We start from the raw sequence: 23,212 nt of genomic DNA on the forward strand, positions 1-23,212 counted from the left end.
TCTTCATCTTCTCTCCTCAAGTCCTTTCCCTTCCTGATGTCCTTATTTCTAGTGGGTGATGATACTCTCTAACTGGTCCCCTGATTAGTAACACTTCAGAAACATTTGCTAGTCCATCTTTTCCTTTAGTCTCTACAACTAGTCAATATCAACATCTCTAGAATCTTCAGAGACTATTAATATTTTTCCAGTCCTCTACATTTCAGATGGAATGAGCATTAAGATGTTCTGTCTAGATCTCAATTATGGGTCCAGTGTACCAATTCACAACTGCTGAAAGCAAACACGTCCAGATAATTGTCTTTGACTGATGGGTACCATCACCTCTGGAAAGTCATGCCCCATACCTAGTTGCTCTGATAACAAGTCATGCACCACACCTAGTCACTCTGATGACAGCTCTGGTACAAGTCCTTCTCCAGGAACCTGTGGGATCAGACTGAAGCTAGTATCCTATTGAACACCATCTGTTTCCCTTCCTGCCTTCTTCTGAGGATACTCTCCAGTAAATCATTAATAAGTACATCCCTGGGCAGCCTGGGTGGCTCAGCGGTTTAGCGCAACCTTTTTGGCCTAGAGCCTGATCCTGGAGACCTGGGATCGAGTCCCACATTGGGTTCTCTGCAGGGAGCCTGCTTCTCCCTCTGCCTGTGTCTCTGCCTCCTTCTCTCTCTCTGTGTGTCTTTCATGAATAAATATATACAATTAAAAAAAAAATAAGTACATCCCTATTCCAGGCTTGATTTCTAGGGAACCTGAGCTAAAACAACTACCAGCATTCCATACCCTGCTGCCTTTAGTTCTGGCACCTACAACAGTCCAGACCTGGTCTCGCTGCCTCTACTTTCTCCCTTATTTGACCTATCATTAACACATTAACACCAAAACACATTCTAAGAGTCTAAAATAAAAATTGATAAAGATATTTAAAAATTTATAAAAGTAATCACAAATGATCAGTACAAGATTTATCATGTTAAAATCCTCTGGTAGCAATAATTAAGATATTTTTACCAATGAAATTAGCAGATTTATTTATACTATTATTATATTGTTATTATGTTATATAAAGCTGATAGGTATATATATTCCTACACCCTGAATACGTGATGTTTGAAGCCAGTACATCTGTGGTAATTTATTACAACAGCAACAGAAAACAAACAGAGTCAGGTAATGAACATTTGCTCTTTTAAGTCACTAAGTTTTGGGAGTAATTTAACAGCAACAGATAACTAATACATGCATCATGCTATGTGAAAGAAACCTAACTCAAGAAGCTACATATGGAACACTTGTGTTTATATAACATTCTGGAAAAGGCAAAACTCCAGAAACAGGAAAAAAAAATCAATTGTTGCCAGGGGCTGGGTGTAGAGGTGGGAATTACTATAAAGACGCACAGGGGAAATTTAGGGGGTAAGTGAACAGCTCTAAATCTTGATTGTGGTGACTCCGCAACTATGGGTTTGTCAGAACTTACAGAACTCTATTATTAAAAGGGTGAATTTTACTATATGTAAAAAGCAACTTAAAAAAATGTAGAGACACAACAGTGCCTCGTGTGCTACTAATGGCCCTACTCACACCCCCAGGATGAGTAACTGAAGCATCTGTGTGCTGACCACACCTAGTGGGATGACAGCAGTTGAGCGTATTCATCTCTGCGTCTTGGGACCAACTTGCCAAGCACCTTGAACCTGACAGGTGGCTAATACAAAACTGTTACCTGGCTGAAGTCAAGTAAATATGTATGGACTATTTACAATGCGCCTTGTCCTGGGTACCAGGAAACTACTGAGAAGAAAAATGTTAAAATCTACTTGCCGAGAGTACAGGTCAACATAACAGTGTAAAGACTATAGAATACTCGGCTCATGTATACAGTGCTCACCCACGCTGACTGCCCCCTGTCCTTTTAAGAGCCAGCTCAAACCCCAAACCCCCCATGGAACCTTCCTAAACCACCCCACACATAAGAATGGCTCCTCCTCTGAATTTGTAGAGCATTTAGTATCTGTGTGATTTCTGAAGCAACTCCTGAACCTCATCTTGGTGAGACGCCCTGGAAGTTCTGACCAACCACAAAAACTTTCTTACGAAATTTTATGTTCTCCTTATAAGTGTTGTAACAGCAGGGGTGCAGGTCCACATTGGCGTCATCCTATAAAACTGGGCAACACTTTGCTCACAGAGAATGTTCAATAAGCACCTACTTGAACACACGGGTCTAGTAAACATGAACTGAAAGAGAGGATCACACTTGTTCCTTCCTTGGGACATTCATATGATGTCAGTGCGAGGACACATTGTTGGTAATCTTTGAATATTCTATTTTAATAATCATAGCAACCCACAAGGTAGACAGATGGTTACCATTTCAGAGGAAAAACTAAGGTTCAAAATGTTTCTTGCCAAGTAGCTGAAGAAGCCAGAATGGAAATCTAGGACTACCTGCCACCAAAATGTTTTCTTAGTCAGGAACACACACTATCCTTCCAACCGAGGAATAGGAAGGCTTGCTGTGTGGAGCCACGAGGTTGAACATAGGTAGTGGGCTATCTGAATGGCACCCACAGCCTAGTGAGGTACACACCCCGAACATCTACAAGCAGCAGTGCTTTGATATGATGTTAAGAAATTAAACTTGAATAAAATGCCAGAAATTCAGCCTATCTCCAACTGGGCACTCACCCATGATGATGTCATGCATGCATATTTCTGGACAGTAGAGAAATTAATGATGCTGATATCATACCACTTTCTGATCCTGGCTCATACACTGACATACAGTACTTTCCTGCCTCACTCTACTTGTCCGCTTAGATGGACCTAAAAGGGTCCCTCACTCTGTCCCAGCTGCCCCTTCTACAGGTCACAACCCACCCTTTCTCCCAAGGACTACTCAGGAGACCCTTCTTTACTTGAAGAAGCCTTACTCCTCATCAGGAAGATAAGCACTATCTCCCTCTTCTGCAGTTCTTAGACACCTTCCTTGGACCTTTTACAAGGTTAACAACAATGTGATTGACAGAAAGACAGACATAACCAAAGGACACAAGACCCTTCGTCCTATGACCACTAGACAAATGCATGGGGCAGGAGATCCAGCTGTTTCCCAAGTTCCCTGACCCACAATCCCCCACTAAGGCTCTAAGCCCCTACTGACACCAACCCCTGGAGGGCCAGGATGACATCTGTTTGCTCCACAAACATCCATTGCCATTCTCAACCCTGCCAACTGTTTTGAATGCTCATCAGTAACTGGCAACAACCCAACCCTAGCACATCCTGAGAGTTTACTGTAAACAAAACATCAGCTTCTGAGCTGTAGCATCTCCCAGGAGGTTTGGTCTTCAATTCTGGCTGGGGTGTGTCCATTCCTAAATGCTTAATTCTTTGTGGCTCAATCTGTCTGTTACCTTTGCCAGTAGACTACAATCAATGACCATAGGAAAGAGTCTTTGTTTGCCTAGCCTTTGTTTGCATGCAGTAAGAAGTAAGCCTTTTGTACATCAGGAATGAATGAATGAATGAATGAGTGAATGAATGAATGAATACACTGAATCAATGCTATTTTCCCAGTGGCATCTGGTTTATAAATCACATTCTATAGTCATGTCTTACAATATATTATTGCCTAAAATATGGCAAAAGAAGGAGGGGGAGGAGAAGAAGGAGGGGGAGAAGTGGATTTAGTTCTAGCTGATCCATGAAGACAGAGTTATTTATGCTTTGAAGACAACACCAGTCCCTTATGATCTAAGTAACCTAAGAACCAGATACATAACGTCAAACCTGAAGACTGAGAAGGTGCTTCGAAAGAGTCTATGAAGAGCAGTAGCAACCATCATGCGGTTGAATTACACTGAGGATTTGTAAACTGAATCATAACATGCTCCAAAAAACGAGACAGACCTTTACAGGCTAAATAAACACCCTGTGGAACATTAACACAGTTGTGGCTTTTGGGGATTCCATCTCAGACACAGTAAAAGAATGAACTAAGTGTAATGTTATGTAAAGGGAAATACTTTTCAATTCCTCCTTGAAACAGACTGTCACACCATCTGGGGCATTTCTCTAGTGAGCTGCGGGAATTAGTACTATATGGAAATACTCTGAAATTCAATAGAAAGGGCCTAAGGACCCAAAGTCCCAAAAGCAACTGTTTCTCAGACTTACTAAGTGTTAGGTTTTCTTTTTCTTCCAGCAAAGAAAGAGGAAAAAATTACTGTAGAATTCCAACGTGGATCTCTACTTAAATCGCTAGGGTTGGGTTACTTTGAACTCATGGATGGCAGCATAAACTGGAACACAGCCATCCTCTCATACAGCTCACCTCAAGCCCAGCGAAGGTTCTAGACTCTCCAACAGCCCACCTAGACCTCAACTGCCCAAGATGCAGTGTGCACACCAACAGTAAAAGTCAAGAGGACTTTAGGTGGTATACAGAAAAACTTTTAAACAATGTTTATTTATGGTAACATACTGGAAAAAATATATAATTAGCTGCTCAAATTCACAATGACAACAATTAAAGGGAGGGACAGTACCCACCTTGTTTGCTAGTCATGAAAATTAGAGAAAAATGTAAAATGCTTAACATCAGCTGAGAGATGATACCTAAAACAGGCTATTTTTTCCTTGGCTGCCTATTTCCTAGACTTGGCTACACTTTGGGGACATGACACCTATCAATAATTCAGAGATATAGGGATGCCTGGTGGCTCAGTGGTTGTGCATCTGCCTTTAGCTCAGGGCCTGATCCCAATCCCAGAACCGAGTCCCACGTTGGGCTCCCTGCATGGGGCCTGCCTCTCTCTCTGCCTGTGTCTCTGCCTCTCTCTGTGTGTCTCTCATGAAGAAATAAAAAGTCTTAAAAAATAAAAATAAATAAAATAATAATTCAGAGACCTAACACATATATATAATTATCTCCCATATTTATAAAATACCTATACATGGCTTCTCATGTTCTTACCCTATATCTCTTGGTGGGGGGGGAGTAAGAGCCTCAATAAATATGCAAGGAAATCAAGCAAATAAAACAAGAGAAATAGGAACACATAAAAATCAATGTCAGTTTAGATGGTCAGTGACTGTCTAGCTGTGCTTCTAAAATTTGAAGGATCCACATGTTTTATGAATTTAAGGACACCATCGAAATTAACATAATAATTAACCCAGAGTGGATTCTGCTGTTAAGATAACCCAGCTACACCTTTTTTTTTCTAAGTTGAAATAAAGAAAATAATCCAAACCAATCAGCAGGAATACAGCAGAGCACTGGCTGTATCCCAGGAGACCACCACGAATTTTTCATTTCATGCACCATTTACAACTTCTTATAGTGAATTCCAGACCATCAGTACATACACTTAACAGAAAATAGAAACACTCTTGTTTTTGTTGTTTCCTTAAATTTTTGCCATATGTCCATTACCTTGATTATATTTCCCATCCTATCATATACAGGCCCAGCAGCAAAATCTCAACCTCACTGATTCTAAATGGGGCAAGATATACAAAAGGAAAAATACCGATATCTTTTTCCAAGGGACTTTCTAGGAAAAAAAAAAAAAAAGCATCAATTTTATAATTATGCCACCAATAGCCCTTAATCCACATGACATGATATCTCAAACGCAGATCTGACCCTTTGGTGTTATAGGTCCATATGTCTGCAAGTTTCGCTCCTGCCCTTTGCAGTCAGTACCTTTATTGCCTTGTGTTCTGGCTCCCTGGGAATATTTAATAAAATGGACAATCAATGATAAGCATGATAAGGATGGAAGAGTGGGAATGGTAACAATAAATTCAACCACACTCACAACCCAGTAACTTCACTAAACATAGCTCCCACAGATCAAGAAAATGCAAATGAACCAGAGTCTTTCTTGGCAAATTCCCATTTGTTCATCTGACAAATGAATGATGGTCATGTCCTACAGAAATTCACTCGTGACATGAAAGAAGTCTTGGGAGGCCAAACTGGAGTTTAATAAACTCCACAAGAGAACGCAGAGAATGTGAATATTATTCATACAAATGCGGGAAGGGAAGAAGCTGGCAGACTGGGAGGGCTGGGGCCAGCATTATTTAGAGAAGAGGGAGCTGGTTATTTTCTCTGTGATGCTCAGTTTTCTCAGACACAAAAAGGAGTAAGTCACGACAGTGGACTAGAAACCCTGGAAGGGCTGAGTGTGTCTCTAAAGTCACCACGGTGCTCCCACACCCAGCACCATGTCTAAGATGCAACAGAAGTTTGTTGAATTACTGAATGCCTGAAAATCAAGTAAGATCGTGCTGGTGACAGCTCTCTGCATCCTTGCTTGCACAACTCAAGCATTGCATGCATACAGTCAGTATTTGGTTTTAACCCACAGAGCCTCTCTCTGTGTCAGCTTCATCCACAATGCAGTCATTATGTGCCACTTGCCTATTTTTTGTCAAATTTAAGGACCACTTGTATTCACTTAAAAAAAAATGCACGGAAACCAAATCGTGTATTTCACAGTCTTGTCCTTTGCACAAACAACACCTGTAGGATTGCCGCTCTGGTTTTAGTTTTTAAAAATTAGTATGTGTTAAGTTAAATAGACTATTTAACTGTGTCCATCTTATACATAAGCAGCAACAGGAGAACATGGGAAACTGTTCTATATGGCTCACAGAGCTCCTGCAATTTGGCTGCCCAGCAGTGGGAGTAATTAAATGAATAGTGCATGTGGCCTTAGAAAACAAATCCATTACAAAGAAATCAGAATTATCCAGGACACTTGAGTGAAGGACTGGAGCCGGCAGTAAATTATTTGGCAATGCCTACTAAGAACACATTTACCCTAACAACTGAAAACAGTATCTTCTCTCTTTGACTATGATTTCCTTGTGTGTACGTGTGTGTGGCGGGGGGGGGGGGGGGGGGGGGCGTCCTATATCCATACGAAGCATATATCCTGTACCAAGTACAGGGCCCTGCTCGTAGAGGATTCCTGCCATTTGTCGACAAGGTTAAAATAATACCTGGGGATCTTCTCTAAGTAAAATGCATCCCTCCAAGCATTCTACTCTGTTGACATGTAGGTAACATAAAGTCAATGAAGAAATAACTCACCTTTCCGAAGACAAATTAGCATTCCTTCAAATTAAAATTATATTTTGTGGCCATAAAGCAATATTAAGTATTACAAGCCATTATTTATAAACTTCTGCAATACCAACCTGCTATATAAATTCTGTTAAAAAGATCTTGGGAACATTCATTTTTAAATATATTTGTAGAATAGCTGTCTAAGTACCAGATGATGATTTCATTACCATGATGCAAAAGGGCTTATTTAAAATATACCTTCTATGGTCACAGCAAAGGGAGAGGGTTTTAATGTGGGTGGCAGAGGTGAACTTACATGGACAACAACAACAAAATTAGTTGGGGAATGTGCTTAAGTGCATGGTCAAGTTACTCAAACAATAAAACATCTCATGCATTTTGTACATTCCCTTGCCAATGAGGACTCTTGCCTCTGTTTTGCCTAGAGATATATGGAGCTGTAATCGAGTTCAGAAAGCCCCTGACAGCTGTGTGCTGCCATTCAGACCTGAAAGATTCCATGTTATGATAAAAATTAATGTACTCTGACATCCTCTGGGACTCCCTGGGCCCTGGGAATAGCTAATGAAGAAATACAACCTTGCCAGAGAACAGCATGCAGCTCTGGAGTTAAGGATTAATTCAGACGTGGTAGCAGTGTGGCCCCTCTGTCATCAACCATAAAGCAACTAGACCCCAATGCCAAAGCGAGTCAGCCATGATTGGTCAGAATTATTTCCTGGGTCAGAACAGGTCAAACAAACAAAAAGCTTTACAAAATAATTGAGCCCAACTTGGAGGTAGCCTGTCACTCCAGGCAAATGGCTCTCTTTTTAAACCAAAAAAGGGTAACTGCAACATCTGGTATCTCTTATTGGCTATGACCATGGACTTGAAAACTTCTCCCCAGGAGACGTGCTTCCCAGGTGATTAGAAGACCACTGGGCATGTCCTTCAAGAGGGGTTCAGAAAGGGTCTTGATGTTGAGTGTGGGAGAAATACTGGTCCCCAGAGACTTGTTTCACTGTCCCCACCAACCTACCATCCAACATCTTCAACCCCCAAGGATAATGATTGCCCCCAAGAAAGCAAGGCACTGGGAGTAATGTTCACAGCAGCATTATTCATAAGAGCCAAAAAGTGGAAATAAGCCCAATGTCCACCAACTGATGCATGGATACACAAAATGTGGTCTACTTGTATAAGAGAATATTATTCAGCCATAAAAATCAGTGAAATGTTGATCATGCTATGACATGCATGGATTAAACTTGAAAACATTATATGAAGTGAAAGAAGACAGTCACAAAAGATGACATGTTGCATGATCCCATCGACCCAGAATGTCCAGAAGAGGCAAATCAGTAGAGACAGAAAAATTAGCTGTTGCCTAGGGTTGGAGCAGCAGGGGTGGAGGGAAACGACTACTCATGGGCATAGGCATGGTTTCTGTTTGAAGTGATGAAAACATTCTGGAATTATTAGTCATGGTTGTATAACTCAGTAGGCAGGATAAGAACTACTAAATTGTACACTTTAAAATGGCAAATGTTATGATATACAGATTATATCTCAATTACAAAAAACTCCCTGGGTTCTGAGCAACCTACCCTGACACTTCTCAGAATGAGTTAGGTAGCCTCCAGCCGGGCTCCTTTTCCCGCTGATGGGGGCAGCTCTGGCGAACAGCTCTCCGGACCCTGTCCACCTTATCCTCACACTTCCACCGTGAACAGAAAATGAGATTAAAGTAAGATATAGCAAGTTCAATGAAAATAAGGCTGTGTGGTTGTTGTTTTTTTTTGGGGGGGTGTTCTTTTTTTTTTTTTGACAATTTCTAGGTTACACAGAGCTACATGGTTTAAGTTTGTGACATTATTTCAGCCTACTATTAGAATTTTAACATGTCTGGATGAATTTACTTCTGACAATTAAATTTTAGCCATTTTTTTTAAAGATTTGGTTGAAATTTTTACTTTTTTTTCTTCCTTTGACATATCAGTCCCTAAATTTTCTACAACCTATGGCATTATTTTTGCTAATTTATGATCTCCACTAAATGATTACAGAAAACTTTTACTAGAAAAACATATACTAGAAAAAAATTTTTTCAAAAATACTTGAAATGTGTATTTAAACATATACATATTTATTGTCTTTCCTATAGAGTGCCTATTGTTATAATGAAAGTCAAAAAAAAAAAAAAAAAAAAGAACAGAAACCAGAAGGTGATATTCTAAAAAACGTGAAGAGTGATATTAATCAAGGGGTAGTAGTAGTATATTCATGGATGGAAATTTGCCATGCCTTAGATTTGCTTTAAAATAATCTAGCAAGAAAGGGGCTTCAGATTGAGCAAAATTGACCATATGTTGGTAATTATAAAAGCTAGGTAAAAGGCTTGGGAAGGTCCATTATACCTCTTTTCTCTCTTGTGTGTATTTGAAAATCTCCATAGTAAAAAAGTTTCAAGAAATACAGATTAATGGAAAGTAGGAAAATGGGCACTTTTCATTTTCATATTTATGCTTTTCCACATTTTTCAAATGTTCTACAATGGGTATGCACCACTTTTGTTATGAGGAAACTTGTATAGAATAACATTATTTATACATAATATTAAAATAAATAGGTTTAGTATCTGCCTGAAAAATCATAAAAGCAGTTAAGCCTTTAGAATTAGGCCTATGTAAACACTCAAACCGCCCCCCTGCCCCAGGAAGACACACACAATAGAAAAGGCAGGATGGGTAGCCACAGCTGGCTGCCTGGGCAGGAAGGGATTGGAGAGCAAAGCCACCCTTCTCCCAGTCATAGAGTTGAGTGAGCAGCAAAAAACAAAAAACAAAACCCTGGTGCAAAACTCCACTAAGCCTGGAACTCTCACAGGATGGGAAAGAGGGGGAAAAAGCCCTATTTGCTCTAAGACACATGGGGACTAAATAGAGCTGGGAAGCCTGGGATTGAAATCTACTTTGGTATCAGGGTCTTTAAAAGTCATAGTTAATTCTTGTGTAAAATCAATGGGAAGCCCTCCCTGTAATCGAGTGATCGAGTGGCAAGTCCTGCTTTACGTGTCTAAGCAAAGCTGAGTCAGAGGAAATTTCTGAAAAATTAGCAGAGTCGCATACCAGAGCTGTGCTTCTACTTTCTACGAAACCAAAGGAGGAGCCTGGGACCCCACCATCTAAGACAAGGAATAGGCTAGGAATCAATGATAGTGATAGAGCTGGGGGACAGTTAGTCCTTTCTGACTCCTACTCCAGTGCTCTGTCCACTTCCTTACTGCTCAGCCCCAAGCAGCTCTGCCCAAGCTTCCTCACCAATGAAGGAAAACCTAGGATGTCTCTTCCGAGCCCACCAGCAAGTAAGTGGTTTCTCCTCCCCATGATGGCAATGGGCTCAGATGGCCTGAACAAGCAACTGGAAAAAGAATTACAGCGACTAATGAATAGAAACCTTCCATTTTATAATAGATATTTGACCGTAATTAAGTAAATGCAAGTTTCACAAATAACATTTTAGATCTTAATAGCATTGCCTAGTGTGTGGGGAAGAAATGAGAAAAAGTGACATGTAACCTCTCTGGAGAGTGATTTTGTTTCATACATCAGCAGTATTAAAAGTTATTCCTATGCTTTGATCCCGAAACTCTCCTTGTAAGAACTGATCCTAAGAAAACAAGAGATCCAAAAGGAGGTCTGTGCAGGACCTTGTCATAGTACTTACAATAGCAACAACAAAATTAGAGGCAACCTAGCACCCAACAATTCAAGATTAGCTAAATAAGTTTACTTATATTCAATGCATTCCTTTTGTAAAGCCTTTAAAATTGAAGTTATAGAAATATGTCTCATGACATAAAAAAATGCCCATCATGTTCTTAGAGTGAAAGAAAAACAGATTATAAGAGAATATATGTAACATAACCACTTCCCATCCACTAGGGTGGCCACAATAAGAAAGATGGCTTTTTTGTTAAAGATTTTATTTGTTTATTTGAGAGAGAGAGTGCACGGGAGAGAGAACACACAGGGGAAGTGGCAGAGGGAGAGGGAGAAGCAGGCTCCCTGCTGAGCAAGGAGTTCCATGTGGGACTCGATCCCTGGACCCTAAGATCATGATCTGAGCAGAAGGCAGGCGCCTAACCAACTGAGCCACTCAGGCATCTCAAAAAAAAAAAAATGGCTTTAATTTAATAAGAAAAATAACACTAACAAGTGTTGGTGAGGTTGTGTAGAATCAGGAACTCCTACACACTGCAGGGAGGAATGTATGATGGTGCAGCAGCCACGGGCAAGTCTGACAGCTCCTCAGAAAATTAAACATTAAGTCACCACCTGACCTCATAACTCCACTTCTACGCATATACCCAAGAGAAATGACAAAATGCATCTACACGAAAACTCTGTACATGAATGTTCATAAAAGCATTATTCTTAACAGCCCCAAAGTATAAACGGCCCAAATGTTGATGAAGTGATCAAGGGGTAAAGCAAGTATTATACCAATACAATGGAATCTTAGTCAGCACTAAGAAAGAATGGGGTGTCAACACATGTTGAACATGCATAAATCTTGAAAACATTATGCTAAGTGAACGAAGCCAGACACGAAAGGCCACAAATCCAGAGACAGAAAGTAGATTAGTGGCTGCCGGGGAGGTGCTGGGAGTGGGGAGGAACTGAGGAGTGATGGCTAATGGGTAACGGGTTTCTTTTTAGGATGATGAAAATGTTCTGGAATTCAAGAGTGCTAATGGCTGAACAACCTGGTCAATGTACTAAAAACCAATGGACTGAACTCTTTAAAGCGGCGAATTTTGTGATATGTGAATTATATCTCAATAAAAAGACGAATAAAGAATATATATAAACAGGCTTTTGCTTTTTAAGACTCTATGAACATAGAATAAAAATGATTACATCCAACTGTCAATGTGGATTGTCTAGGATGGCAAAATTATGGTCAACTTGTGCTTTATTCTGGATGTTTCCCTATAATTTAGAAAATTTCCCATATGACTTATATAGTGCTTTTAAAATCTACAGAAACAAAAACAAAAACACACACAAAAAAGAGTGGTATTTTAAAAGAAAAGGTTACCACCGTATCCTGTGTGTGGAACGCCCTTTCCAGAAAAGCATTATGGTCACATTCAGGGATAGGGGTCGACCATCCAGGGGTCTTAGCACTGCATTGTCGGAGCAGTTACATAAAACACAGAACATACATACAATACAGGACCTGGGAGGAAGAAGGGCCACCTTCACCAACCTCAAACCTCAAACCCAGGCATCATCTATCAAACCCCTATCATAAAGGGGGTACATCACACGGGCCAGGCGTCCGCCCTAGCCCCTGGCTTCCCGACTCTGAGCTCCAAGGGCCTCCCTGCAGGGGCCCCACCTCCCCAGATACACCCTTGACATAGAAACACTATGGCTCTTCATCCTCAGAATGAAGCTCATCCTCAGGCTCAGCTCTGAGCCTCCCTCACACTCCATTTCACAGATGAGGACGCTGAGGGTCTGAGAAGCAGAATAACTTGCTCAGAGGCCTAGGCTGTCGAGACAGGATTTGAACCCGAGCCAGTCTGACACCTCACTAAGGGTGGCCTGTTAGAGACCTCTGTCAACGCTCGGAGCTATGTTAGGGGAGGGGGTGACAGCAGAAGGGGTGAAGCGATTATCCCTGCAGAAAAAAAGTAACCAAGACTCCAGACTCAGTTGTTAGGTGGGCAGTGCTCAGTGCCCCACAACACACGGCACCTTGCGAGAACCACCCAGGGAGCTTCTAAAAGTCCAAATGCCCAAGAGTGTGTCCCAGACGTGGTGCAATCAGAATGCAAGGAGCAGCCAAACACCAGCATTTTTTAACAGCCCCACTGAGAACCAGGGTGACAGTCCCCAGGGAGTTTGGAGATCTGATGTGGGAAACTGAAACACCCCTGTCCTTTAAGGTGGGAGACATTTTGCCCAGATCCACTTCCCAAAGCTACATCATTTGTCAACTTTCCCACTCCTTAGACTTCTCAAGTCAACCAGAAACCTTTTCTTCTTTCTGCTTTGGGTTATCAATTATTGCATAATGTCGGCTAAAATATCTATTTGATTACGAGCCGGTGACTGAACTACAACAGCAGCAGAAGCTCTTAAAAGGCAAAATAAGAACTTTGACGCTAATTGAGAGGATCCATTTAAATTTTTCCTGAATGACAAGGTATTGGGTAGATTTTTACGAAATGAAGAAAACAAAGGACTCACAATATTAAAAACACAGTGCAGTGACAAGTAGTTCAGCTGAAAATATAATCTTCCTTGGGGATTTTCAGCAGGCTGCCACAGTGTAGCTCCGCTGATTTATTTCAAATGTACAATTCAAGTTTTTAGGCTGACAAGAATTAGCTTCTCGACAACGTACTGAGGAAAAGAGACGGTTCCCGTGTTATTAAAATGTGATTTCGGTGTGGTTTAAAGCACAAGTCCCCAACATGTCAATTATGTAAAAGGAGCATTCCAACATGACAATGGGGGTGGTTGGAAAGTACAAGGAGAAAAACCGAGCTGGATTCATGCGCCAAGATGGGACATGAAATTCTCAACCACAGACACTGAAATGCTCTTCTCAAGTCTTACATAAACCAGAGCTCTCTGAGAGTAATCACAGGCTTGCTGCGTCGATGACTAGAGGGGTGGTCTCAGCATGGGTGAAAGAACAGGCCTTGCAGAGCTCAGAGGGGTCAGTCCTTGTCCATGCCAAGTGATGCCAGGCTAGCTTGGCCACGTTGTTTGTGCCACACCAGGGAAGCTCTGGCTCCTAACAGGCAAATGCGTCCTTGGGTTTCCTAGAGGGAATTTTTATGTTTTTTTTGTTTGTTTGTTTGTTTGTTTTGTGGTTTTTGGGGGTTTTTTTTGCCTGAAATAACTGTATATATGATTACTTTAAAATTTTAAAATTTGTTTCCCAAGATCTTTAAACATATGACGTCTATACCACCTGTGGAAGTATCAGTTCAGGAACTGTGAATGGCTTGGGAATCAGCACATTAAAAGCAAAGTTCAGGTCACCAAATGAAATTATATGTTTCTGGTTTTGTTCTTCCTTCCTCCCTCTCATCCACTCACCCAACCACCTACCCCATCCATCCACTTCCATGAGCTCATTATAAGGTGGTATATGTAATAATTGCAAAGGATGATGGTAATGATAACAACAATGATGATATAGCTAAAATTTATTAGGTATCAGGTACCATATTTATAAACATCATGTTATTTAATCTTCTCAACCACCCACGATGGTATTACCATGATTTCCCACTATTACTGATGAAGAAACTTAAGATCAGAGGGATTAAGGAATTTGCTAACATCCTCAAGTAAGTAACATATGGAACAGAGATCCAGAGCTAAGACAAAGATGAAGTAGCCAAGGTTGCTGCCTCTGTGGGGCTCAGCCTAACGAAGAAAAATCAATATAGAAAAAAGAATCCCCAAAGTATTCAAGCATAATGATTGGATATGTTGTCAACAAAGTGACTTGTCAATTCAACCATGGAGAGTGGAGGGCAGAGGAGGGAATATGGAGGCTCTCTAGAGGATGTGACGAAGTCATCCAGTGAGCAGGTGGTAGACAGGCAAGAGGAGAGTAGCATGAGTCAGGAGCACAGGCCCAGAATCGGAAGGCAGAGCCTCTAAGCGTGTCTTTGAGCAGGGTGGAGAGACATGGGGCTGGGAGAACACAACCATAAATGAAGGTGGAAGGGCCAGACTTCAGAAGAGTTGCGGGGGGTGGGGGAGGGGGGTCACATCAGTAGATGCAGCCTTTGCAGTTCAGATGGCAAGACACCACCAAAAGTTTTTTCCACAGGACAGTGTCAGGGCTGGGTCTGTGTTTGAGAGTGATCAGTGGGGCAGTTCAGATGCATAAATAGCAAAAGGACCCTCTGGTCTTCTTCTGTCTCCTGATCGGCATCATTACGAAGACAAGTAGGAAGTTAAGAGGAAATGAACACTGACGTTTGGAGTAAATGTGCAAGGACAATTGCAAACGAGAATAAATAGTTGCCATTTCTTCTTAAACTCACTCCACAGAGAGACACCTTCTACATATTCGGTAGAAAAGTCTGAGTTCTTTAACTGAGGGGAGGAGCCTCTCTTCCACTGGGTTTGTTTAACCTCCTTTCCACATATTTCAGCAAAACAATTTCCTCTTGGTGATAGAAAATTGGCTGGAAGGAGCATCTCCTTCAACCTTGAAGTGACCTTAATAATTGTCCCACTAGGCAGGGGTTGTCATCCATCCTATTAATGGGACAAATTGCCTTCGGAGGCAATGTGTCCTACATGATGCATTTCCCAAATGAGACAGATCTTTCTGATTCTGCAAACTACTGTCTAAGCTGAGCTTAGTGGCAATAAAAATTTTTGGACCAAGTTCTAGCCTTACTACTTACTTGCTAGCATGACCTTAGTCAAGGTCCTCAATCTCTTTAAGCCTCAATACCTTGATCTATGAAATGTGGCTGATCATTGCATTAGGCTGAACCATAAGACACTGCCATTCTTCTACCATTTTTGACCTATCCTCTGAGTCCTAGTGAGGATAAAATGAGATGACATATAAGTGCTTAACTGTGCTTGACACATAATAAATAGGTGATAAATATGAGCAATTACTCTCATCATCAGCATTATATGGTTCCAAACCCCAATTAGGACTTCAGTGTCTTCATTATTTAAAAAAAACTTAGTTGTCTTAGTTGACCTGCTTTTCATATGGTGGTATTTCCAAACCTCAGCACAGCACGCTGTTCTTCTCAAACTCTTATCTCTTTTCCCAGCCTCTAAATATCAAAGAATATTGCTGAGTATCTGCAGAAAGTTGAAATTAACCAAGCATACAAATGTTGGCTATTTACACCTACATATCTTGACCAGGCCTAACATAATCCATTTTCTAAGAAAAATGTCATGTATTTCTCATAATGACAAGGTGCTCTTAAATGAGTTATATTTCAAGAGATAATGAGTTCAAATCCAAGGATTAGCAAGCCACAAATCCCAGACCGAATCTCAACTCCAACTTTTCCTGTTTTTGAAAATAAGGTTTTATTGGAACAGAGAAACACCCAATCATTTACAAGTTCTCAATGGCTACTTCTGAATTACAAAGGTCTCACTCAACAATCAAGATGCACTCAACACTAGTTGCTACAGAGACCATCTGGCTCATAAAGGCAAAAATATCTATATCTATATATTTATATCTATATATCTATATATCTTTATCTATATCTATATCTATATCTGTATCTATCTATATCCCTATATATGTACCCAATTCTTTATGGAAAAACTTTGCTGACTTGTACTCTAGTCCAGTGATTTAAATGGTCATTGTTGAACACCAGTAATAAAATTAATATTATTTGCTAGAGTTAAAAGACATACATGGGTTATATATACATTGGTGGGATGGCGAGTGTAGTAGGAGGAAGCAGCCACAGAGTAATTGTATCTGTCCTCCAAAGCTAGGTTTTTATTCTTCCTGGAAGGGAAGTTTTTTTTGTGTCTTCAATTAACATACATCACTTTGATGTCATGAAACACGATAGTGATGGCTGAACCGAGAATTCTGTTGGGAAATCAAAACTGTTTATTTTGCAAACATCATTGTGGTTAATTCGAACACAGTTTCATGTATTCTTTAGCTGTGATGACTTTTAATGATGGCAAAAGGTTCACTGAATTTTTTTCTGACAAATTTAATTGCAACGTGGCCCCTAATTAATGTAATAAATATTCTTCTCCACTAAGGATATGTTTTTGAAGATAGACATCATGGAAAGCTATCAAAAAATCCGCAAGCTTCATGACTATTCTAAGAGAGAAATAGGCATGGGAGAAGAGAGATGGCAAATGGTTTACTGCTAGTGTCTGGCCCAGTTCCTGGCACCATTGTAAGCATTGAATAAATAATGAAGTAAGGGGAAAAATGAAAAACTACACAGAAAAGGAGTGGAGCAGAAGTCAGATGAGATGAGGTACTTTGGTGACCAAAACACATAGACTAATTATTTTCAGTGTATGCCACTAAACCTTCCCAATGTACCTGTATATTCAAAGCAGGATGCTCTTATGGCAACCTTAATCATCCGGGGAAAAAAAAAAAAAAAAAGGCAAAAGCCAAGGGAAACAGACGTAGCAATAGCAAAGAAAATCAAGTCTAGCCATTTACTCTGAAAGGGAATTGCAAAGCATCACAATCAAATCAAGAGCTTTGTAAAGAGTCACAAAGAGCAGGGGGGGAAATACTCAGTAGAGTAAGAAGTACTCTGAGATCCTCACTGGAGCATCACCATAGTGACGATCATTTCTGCTTGGCTCTTGTGATGCTTCTAGCATGTGGGCAACATGAACCTCATTTTCACTCTGCACTTGGTTGCCAGGAATCTCAAAGCTCATTCTTAGGTCCAATGTTTAAGGATAGTGAAAGTCCTTATAAGATCCATACTTCCACTAGGACCACATCTTATTAGTCTACTTCATCCCCTTTCCCTACTTAAGTTTACATCTTATTCTTATTTTATCATACTGTATGTATTCTTAAAAACATCTTAGATCATTTTAGATCAAGATAAGAAAAACACATGTTAATAATAGTCATAGGCACAGTACACTGGTTATTCCATGCATGATGGCGCTCCTCTTCAAAACCATTTAAAAAAATGTATGTGATAATCTAGCTTTACACACATTTGGAAAGTGAGGCACAGAGATGCCAATAGTTTGCCCAAGGCCACAGTTAGTGAGGTAGCAGAGCTGGGATTTAAATCTAAGTTCAATTGGGCCACACCAGGGGCTGGCTCTATGGCCCTAGTGCAAATCCAGCTCATCTCCTCTAGTTCTAAATAAAATTTTATTGGACATGGTCACGTTCATCTACTCAAATCCTGTCCATGGCTGCTTTCATGCTACAAAGGCAGAGCTGAGTAATTGCAACAAGGATCTTATGGCCTGGAAAGTCTAAAATATTTATTTTGTTGGTTTGCAGGTTTGTTGAATCCTGAATTACACCATACTACCCTGCGTTAGTATTTTTGTTTAATAAGAAATGAAGTATATTAAATGTTTCTGAAATTTTTAAAACGAATTATATTAAAAGATGCCTAAAGAATTAAATTTCAGGGCAGCCCAGGTGGCTCTGCGGTTTAGCACTGCCTTCAGCCCAGGCCCTGATCTTGGAGACCCAGGATCTAGTTCCATGTCGGGCTCCCTGCATGGAGCCTGCTTCTCCCTCTGCCTCTGGTGCTCTCTCTCTCTCTCTCTGTGTCTCTCATAAATAAATAAATAAATAAATAAATAAATAAATAAATAAATAAATAAATAAAATCTTTTTTAAAAAAGGAATTACATTTCAGAGACAAGAAATTTACTTATGAAGGAAATGTTCTTCCCTGGTATTTCTAAATATATTAACTGTTTTACAATATAATCTTTTGATATGCTAACATGGAAAATATATGGGATGGGGAAAAATTAACTTGTACACTTCTTAAACTTTTCCCTAAAAAATTATAATTAAGATCTTGATTTAGAGAGTTCATTACAGCTAAAATATGCCTCTCCTTTTCTTTTTTCTTTTAGATTTCATACTGGGTAGAAAAGCAAAGCAATATGATCCTTTGCTAGGCAAACCAGAAATGGATTTCTCATGTAGAGCAAAGAGTAATGCAGATATGTTGGCTAAAACATTATTCTTAAAATTGAGCTGAGAAGAAAAAGAAAGATTAAGCTGTAATTTACACATCGGTCTTCAGGGTAATTTATCCCTCAAAATGTAGAATTTATTTATAATTTATGGCCCACCCACTTCCATAGAAGGATTTGCAAAAGTAAAATTTGGAATAAGGATCCAAGAATATTATATCTGGGATTAGTAGATTCAAGTTCTGAGAGTAATTTAGTAAAAAGTAAAAATAAATAGCTTTGTTAAAGACTATCCCCTTCAAATGTTTAAAAAATAAAGAAAGCATTCTTAGCATTTTTTTAAAAACATCACTATTCTATATTATTTTCTAAATGAAACAAAGTCTAATTTCCTTAAATTATACTGGAGACAGAAAGTTGAGAAGGCAAAGTAAAAATCCATCATCAAAAATGAAGTTCTAGAAACCATCAGAATTGTATATATTATTTTAATATGAACTATCGATTTCAATTAATTTCTAGAACAAATCAAAGCCCTCGGTCAACATTGTAAGAGCTGATTGGTACCTGGGATCCAAGCCAAGAGTTTCCCATAGTATGTTCCATTACCAATTTTCAGAACTCCAGGATTGGAATCCAGGTGTTCATTATTTCAGGACTATCTGGAATTCAAATTTTTTTAAAGATTTATTTATTTATTCATGATAGACATGGGGGGGGGGCAGCAGAGACACAGGAGGAGGGAGAAACAGGCTCCATGGCGGAAGCCCGACATGGGACTCGATCCCGGGACTCTAGGATCGCATCCCGGGCCAAAGGCGGGCACTAAACCGCTGAGCCACCCAGGGATCCCCTGGAACTCAAATTTTTAATATCTTCTGAAAAAGAAAAAATATCTACAGAGCTTCTAGTTCTAATAGCTGTCAAACTGTTTCAGGCCCTGTTCAAAATATGCACTGTTCAGTAAACTAAACAGCTAGAAACTAGAAATGAAAATGTACAAAAGTGCCACAAACAACAGAGTATTGGTGAAGAGCCTGTTGCATAAAATGCCAGTATTTGGTCTGAATGATTAGTAAAGATCCCAGCTCTCCATACTCTGATGGATGCCTCCGCCTGTCAGGCAGTGTAGAGCCTGGATGTTTTTCAGGATTGCAGTTTAAAGAAAATTTCCTTCAAAATTCAGTTTGGTTGGGACTTACCACAGGCTTTGGCTTGGAACTTTCCAGTAATGCCCAACATAATTCGACCTGAGACACACTGACCGACCGCTACCACCAACTCTGGGGAGAACTGTCTGGAAGCGGGCAAAGGATTCCTGGCCTGACCACCCAGAAGAGTGAGAGGAGAATAGCAGAATGAATGGATGCAAGTTGAGATGTGCAGAGGTACGGAGCAGTCAGGGAGTGCTGAGCCCCCGAAAACTGGCACGGGCAAGCAGCCACATGTGTCTTCTCCATAGCAGACTACGTTACCACCTATGCAGCAATCTTGCCCAAGAATTAAACGGGTATGGGACCAAGCCTCTAGAGTTAGCTACACTTCACAAGAAACTGAGGAGACAAAAGAACAAAAGAACATGTTCAACAACACCACAGGGATGCAGTTACTGAAGTATAGGATACAGAAAACTCTAGAAGGCAACCCTGTCACTTCAACAAGTTGCATTAATTACAAAAAAAAAAAATTTTTTTTTGAGGGGAAACCTACAGATTAAAGTGTATTCATTGTGTTTGAACAAACAACTGATTTAGACAAAACTGGATGAGAGCATGGAAACATGTCTTGTTTTTAATGGCGTGAAGCTGCTAGATTTTGGAGCAACTTGTTGCTCAGATACATCCCAGTACAGGAATCTGTGCTGAAACGTGGGACCGAAGTGTGAGACACAGCAAGAAGAGTTGTTCTCGATTCAGACACACTCGGGTTCAAACTGCAGATCCACCGCTGGCTAAAATTGGAAAAGCGATTTAGCCTCTCTGCGAAAGGCTGGAGCTTTTCAATTTGTAAACTAGAGATAAAAATGACTAATGCCTAGGGTTGCTGTAAGAAATTCAAGAGAGAATACCCGTATAAGTACTGAGCACCTTGCCTTGCACAGAATAAACAGCAAGCTGGCTGGCAGCTATTATTTTTTATAATCATTATTAGCAGCAGTGCTCATTCTAAAATAGCCTCCCACCCACCACCTCCTCCCCTGCCCAGAAAAAAGAAGATATCCCAGAATAGGCTAAACGCCCATGTCCTCCTGGTGGAAGGCAGATGGAGGGTGGGTCTGCATCACGACTGGCTGCCCCTTCAGCAGGGTTTGCACTTAGCATCTGTTTCTACCGTTCTCTGTGTTGGGCTACACAATCCGCCACCTCTCCTGGCACAAGGGAAGTGTGCATGAGCTGGAGCACAGACGTGGGGAATACACACAGGAGTGAGGAGCCTGACAGGACTTCTGGTGTACTCACAGGCTTCAAAATGGAATAGTAAATGGGAGTGTCCACATGGAATTTCAATGTGAGGGGTTTTTCCTCTCCTCAGTCCAACAGCACAAAAGGAGCCTGGTTCTGAACTGGCAGGCTTTCTTTCATTTGTCATTATGTTTTACACACAAGGAAATTTTCATGTCTGAAGATGGGAGGTGATGAGAAGCAGGAGGCTACACGTGGTTTTTGGCAGCCCAGCCACCTGCACTTAAATTCACTTCTGACAGTGCTCAGAATCTAAAGACCTGTAAGTACTAAACTGTCATCTGCCTATCCAGGAGAGATTTCACTTTGGCAGTATTTCAAAAGTAAAATCGCTCACTTTTTTATGCATATTTTCGCCACCACAATATTTCTCTAAGCCGTGTAAAAGGCTGGATCTCGAGAGACATATAAAAAGAGGTTTGTGGTACAGGGTTTTTTGCTAAAAGGGAAATCGCCTTTGTTTCTAAACCTAGAAGTACAAAAATTCAGTCATTTGCTAAAATCTAGGATTAGGGCAAAACGGGTGATAGCTTTCTCCAAGAGTTTGAGGTTGATGATTACAAAAGGCAGTTGAATTTGATGATTTCTGAACTACTTTCCCTAACGGTCCTGTTACGACTTGGAAGACAGTCCTATTATGTAACAGTTGGCTCTCCTTGGCCATACTGCTGCTTCCAGTGCGGCCTGACAAAGGAGCTGGGGGAAGCATAGAGAGAGGCAGCACTGTGTCAGGGAGAGCGTGATAGTCAGAAGTGGATGCAAGTCCCACAGCGGCTCCCAGTCTGCCAAGTGACCCTGCAAGGGTCACTCACTGTCTCCGATCTCAGTTCCCACTGCATTTCAAGTGAAAGATGGGGCCTTGTGGTGGATGAGCAGGAGGCCTGAAGGGACTATAGCAGAGGCTCTGGGCTACCCACTCCCCAGCCCACTTCCCGGCTGGGAGCCCTCAGATAACCACCTTTTCCCTTCCAGTCTTGCTCTCCTCATCTGTATAACCGAATAAGAAATAGCAGTAAATCAGAAAATGCACACAAAAGGTTCTCAGTGCATGGCGCATAATAAGCACTGGATAAATGAACTGCTACTGCTCATTGCTGCTATTACTATTATTATTACTATTTTTCCAAATAACCACAAAACAGTAGGTTGAGGAGTCAGCTCTGAGCAATAAAACTGCTTGCTGGCCTCTGAGATTATGGCTTCATGTCCAAGGGGAAGTAGGCTTCCAGTGGCCACTACTCTTCCCAGAGCCCAGAAGAGGGGCTGGGGCTTTGGAGGCACTCACTGAATGTGTGTTAAGTTAATGAGCAAGTGGATAAATGAGCGATGAAGTTATATACAAGCAAATGTCTTCCAAGCTATTGCTGTACTCTGATCTGACCTTGCCTGGGAGCTCTGGAAAGGGCTGGCAGCCACCAGCTGGCAAACACTGTGGAGAACACACACAGCAGGCTCATCCAGGTCTGTAGGCTCACCCGGGACATGACCCACTTGTTCTGTGAGTACGGGGCCTGCATTTACAGGGAGGGTGCAACTGCACTCAAGACTCTGACTCTAGATTTCAAACTCAAGGACTCAGCTCACTTGCTTGCTCCAGAAAAGGCTTTAGAGAGCAGACTTGTTGACAGTGTTCAAGAGCAGAGTGAGAAACTGAGGCAGATTCAAGAGAGACTGGACACTGGTCAGCACTGCGGGCACAGATCTACATAGTACCTTCTGAATATCTGGTTTAAATACCTCCCCATATATCCGTCATCTGCTTGGAGAACTATAAAACCAATGCTCCCAACACAGCCTAACCCGAAGACAACTCGTCATTTATCAGCATTCTCCCAAATTCAGTCATTCTGATGCCACTTCTGGAACTATCTTATCCTTGGCACCACCTGTACTGTTATTAACTTAATCCTCATGTTTAAATCAATTCACTGAAAAAAAAATTA

General features: G+C 40.8%; 1 protein-coding gene across 9 annotated transcripts in view; it reads right to left on the reverse strand.

Moving 5' to 3' along the window:
- Positions 1 to 23,212, reverse strand: part of WWOX (WW domain containing oxidoreductase) — a 952,562-nt gene that overhangs the window by 684,712 nt on the left and 244,638 nt on the right. The gene's annotated exons all lie outside the window — the stretch shown is intronic.

Source organism: Canis lupus, chromosome 5, assembly GCF_011100685.1.
Source record: "Canis lupus familiaris isolate Mischka breed German Shepherd chromosome 5, alternate assembly UU_Cfam_GSD_1.0, whole genome shotgun sequence".
In the NCBI taxonomy this organism is placed as follows: domain Eukaryota; kingdom Metazoa; phylum Chordata; class Mammalia; order Carnivora; family Canidae; genus Canis; species Canis lupus.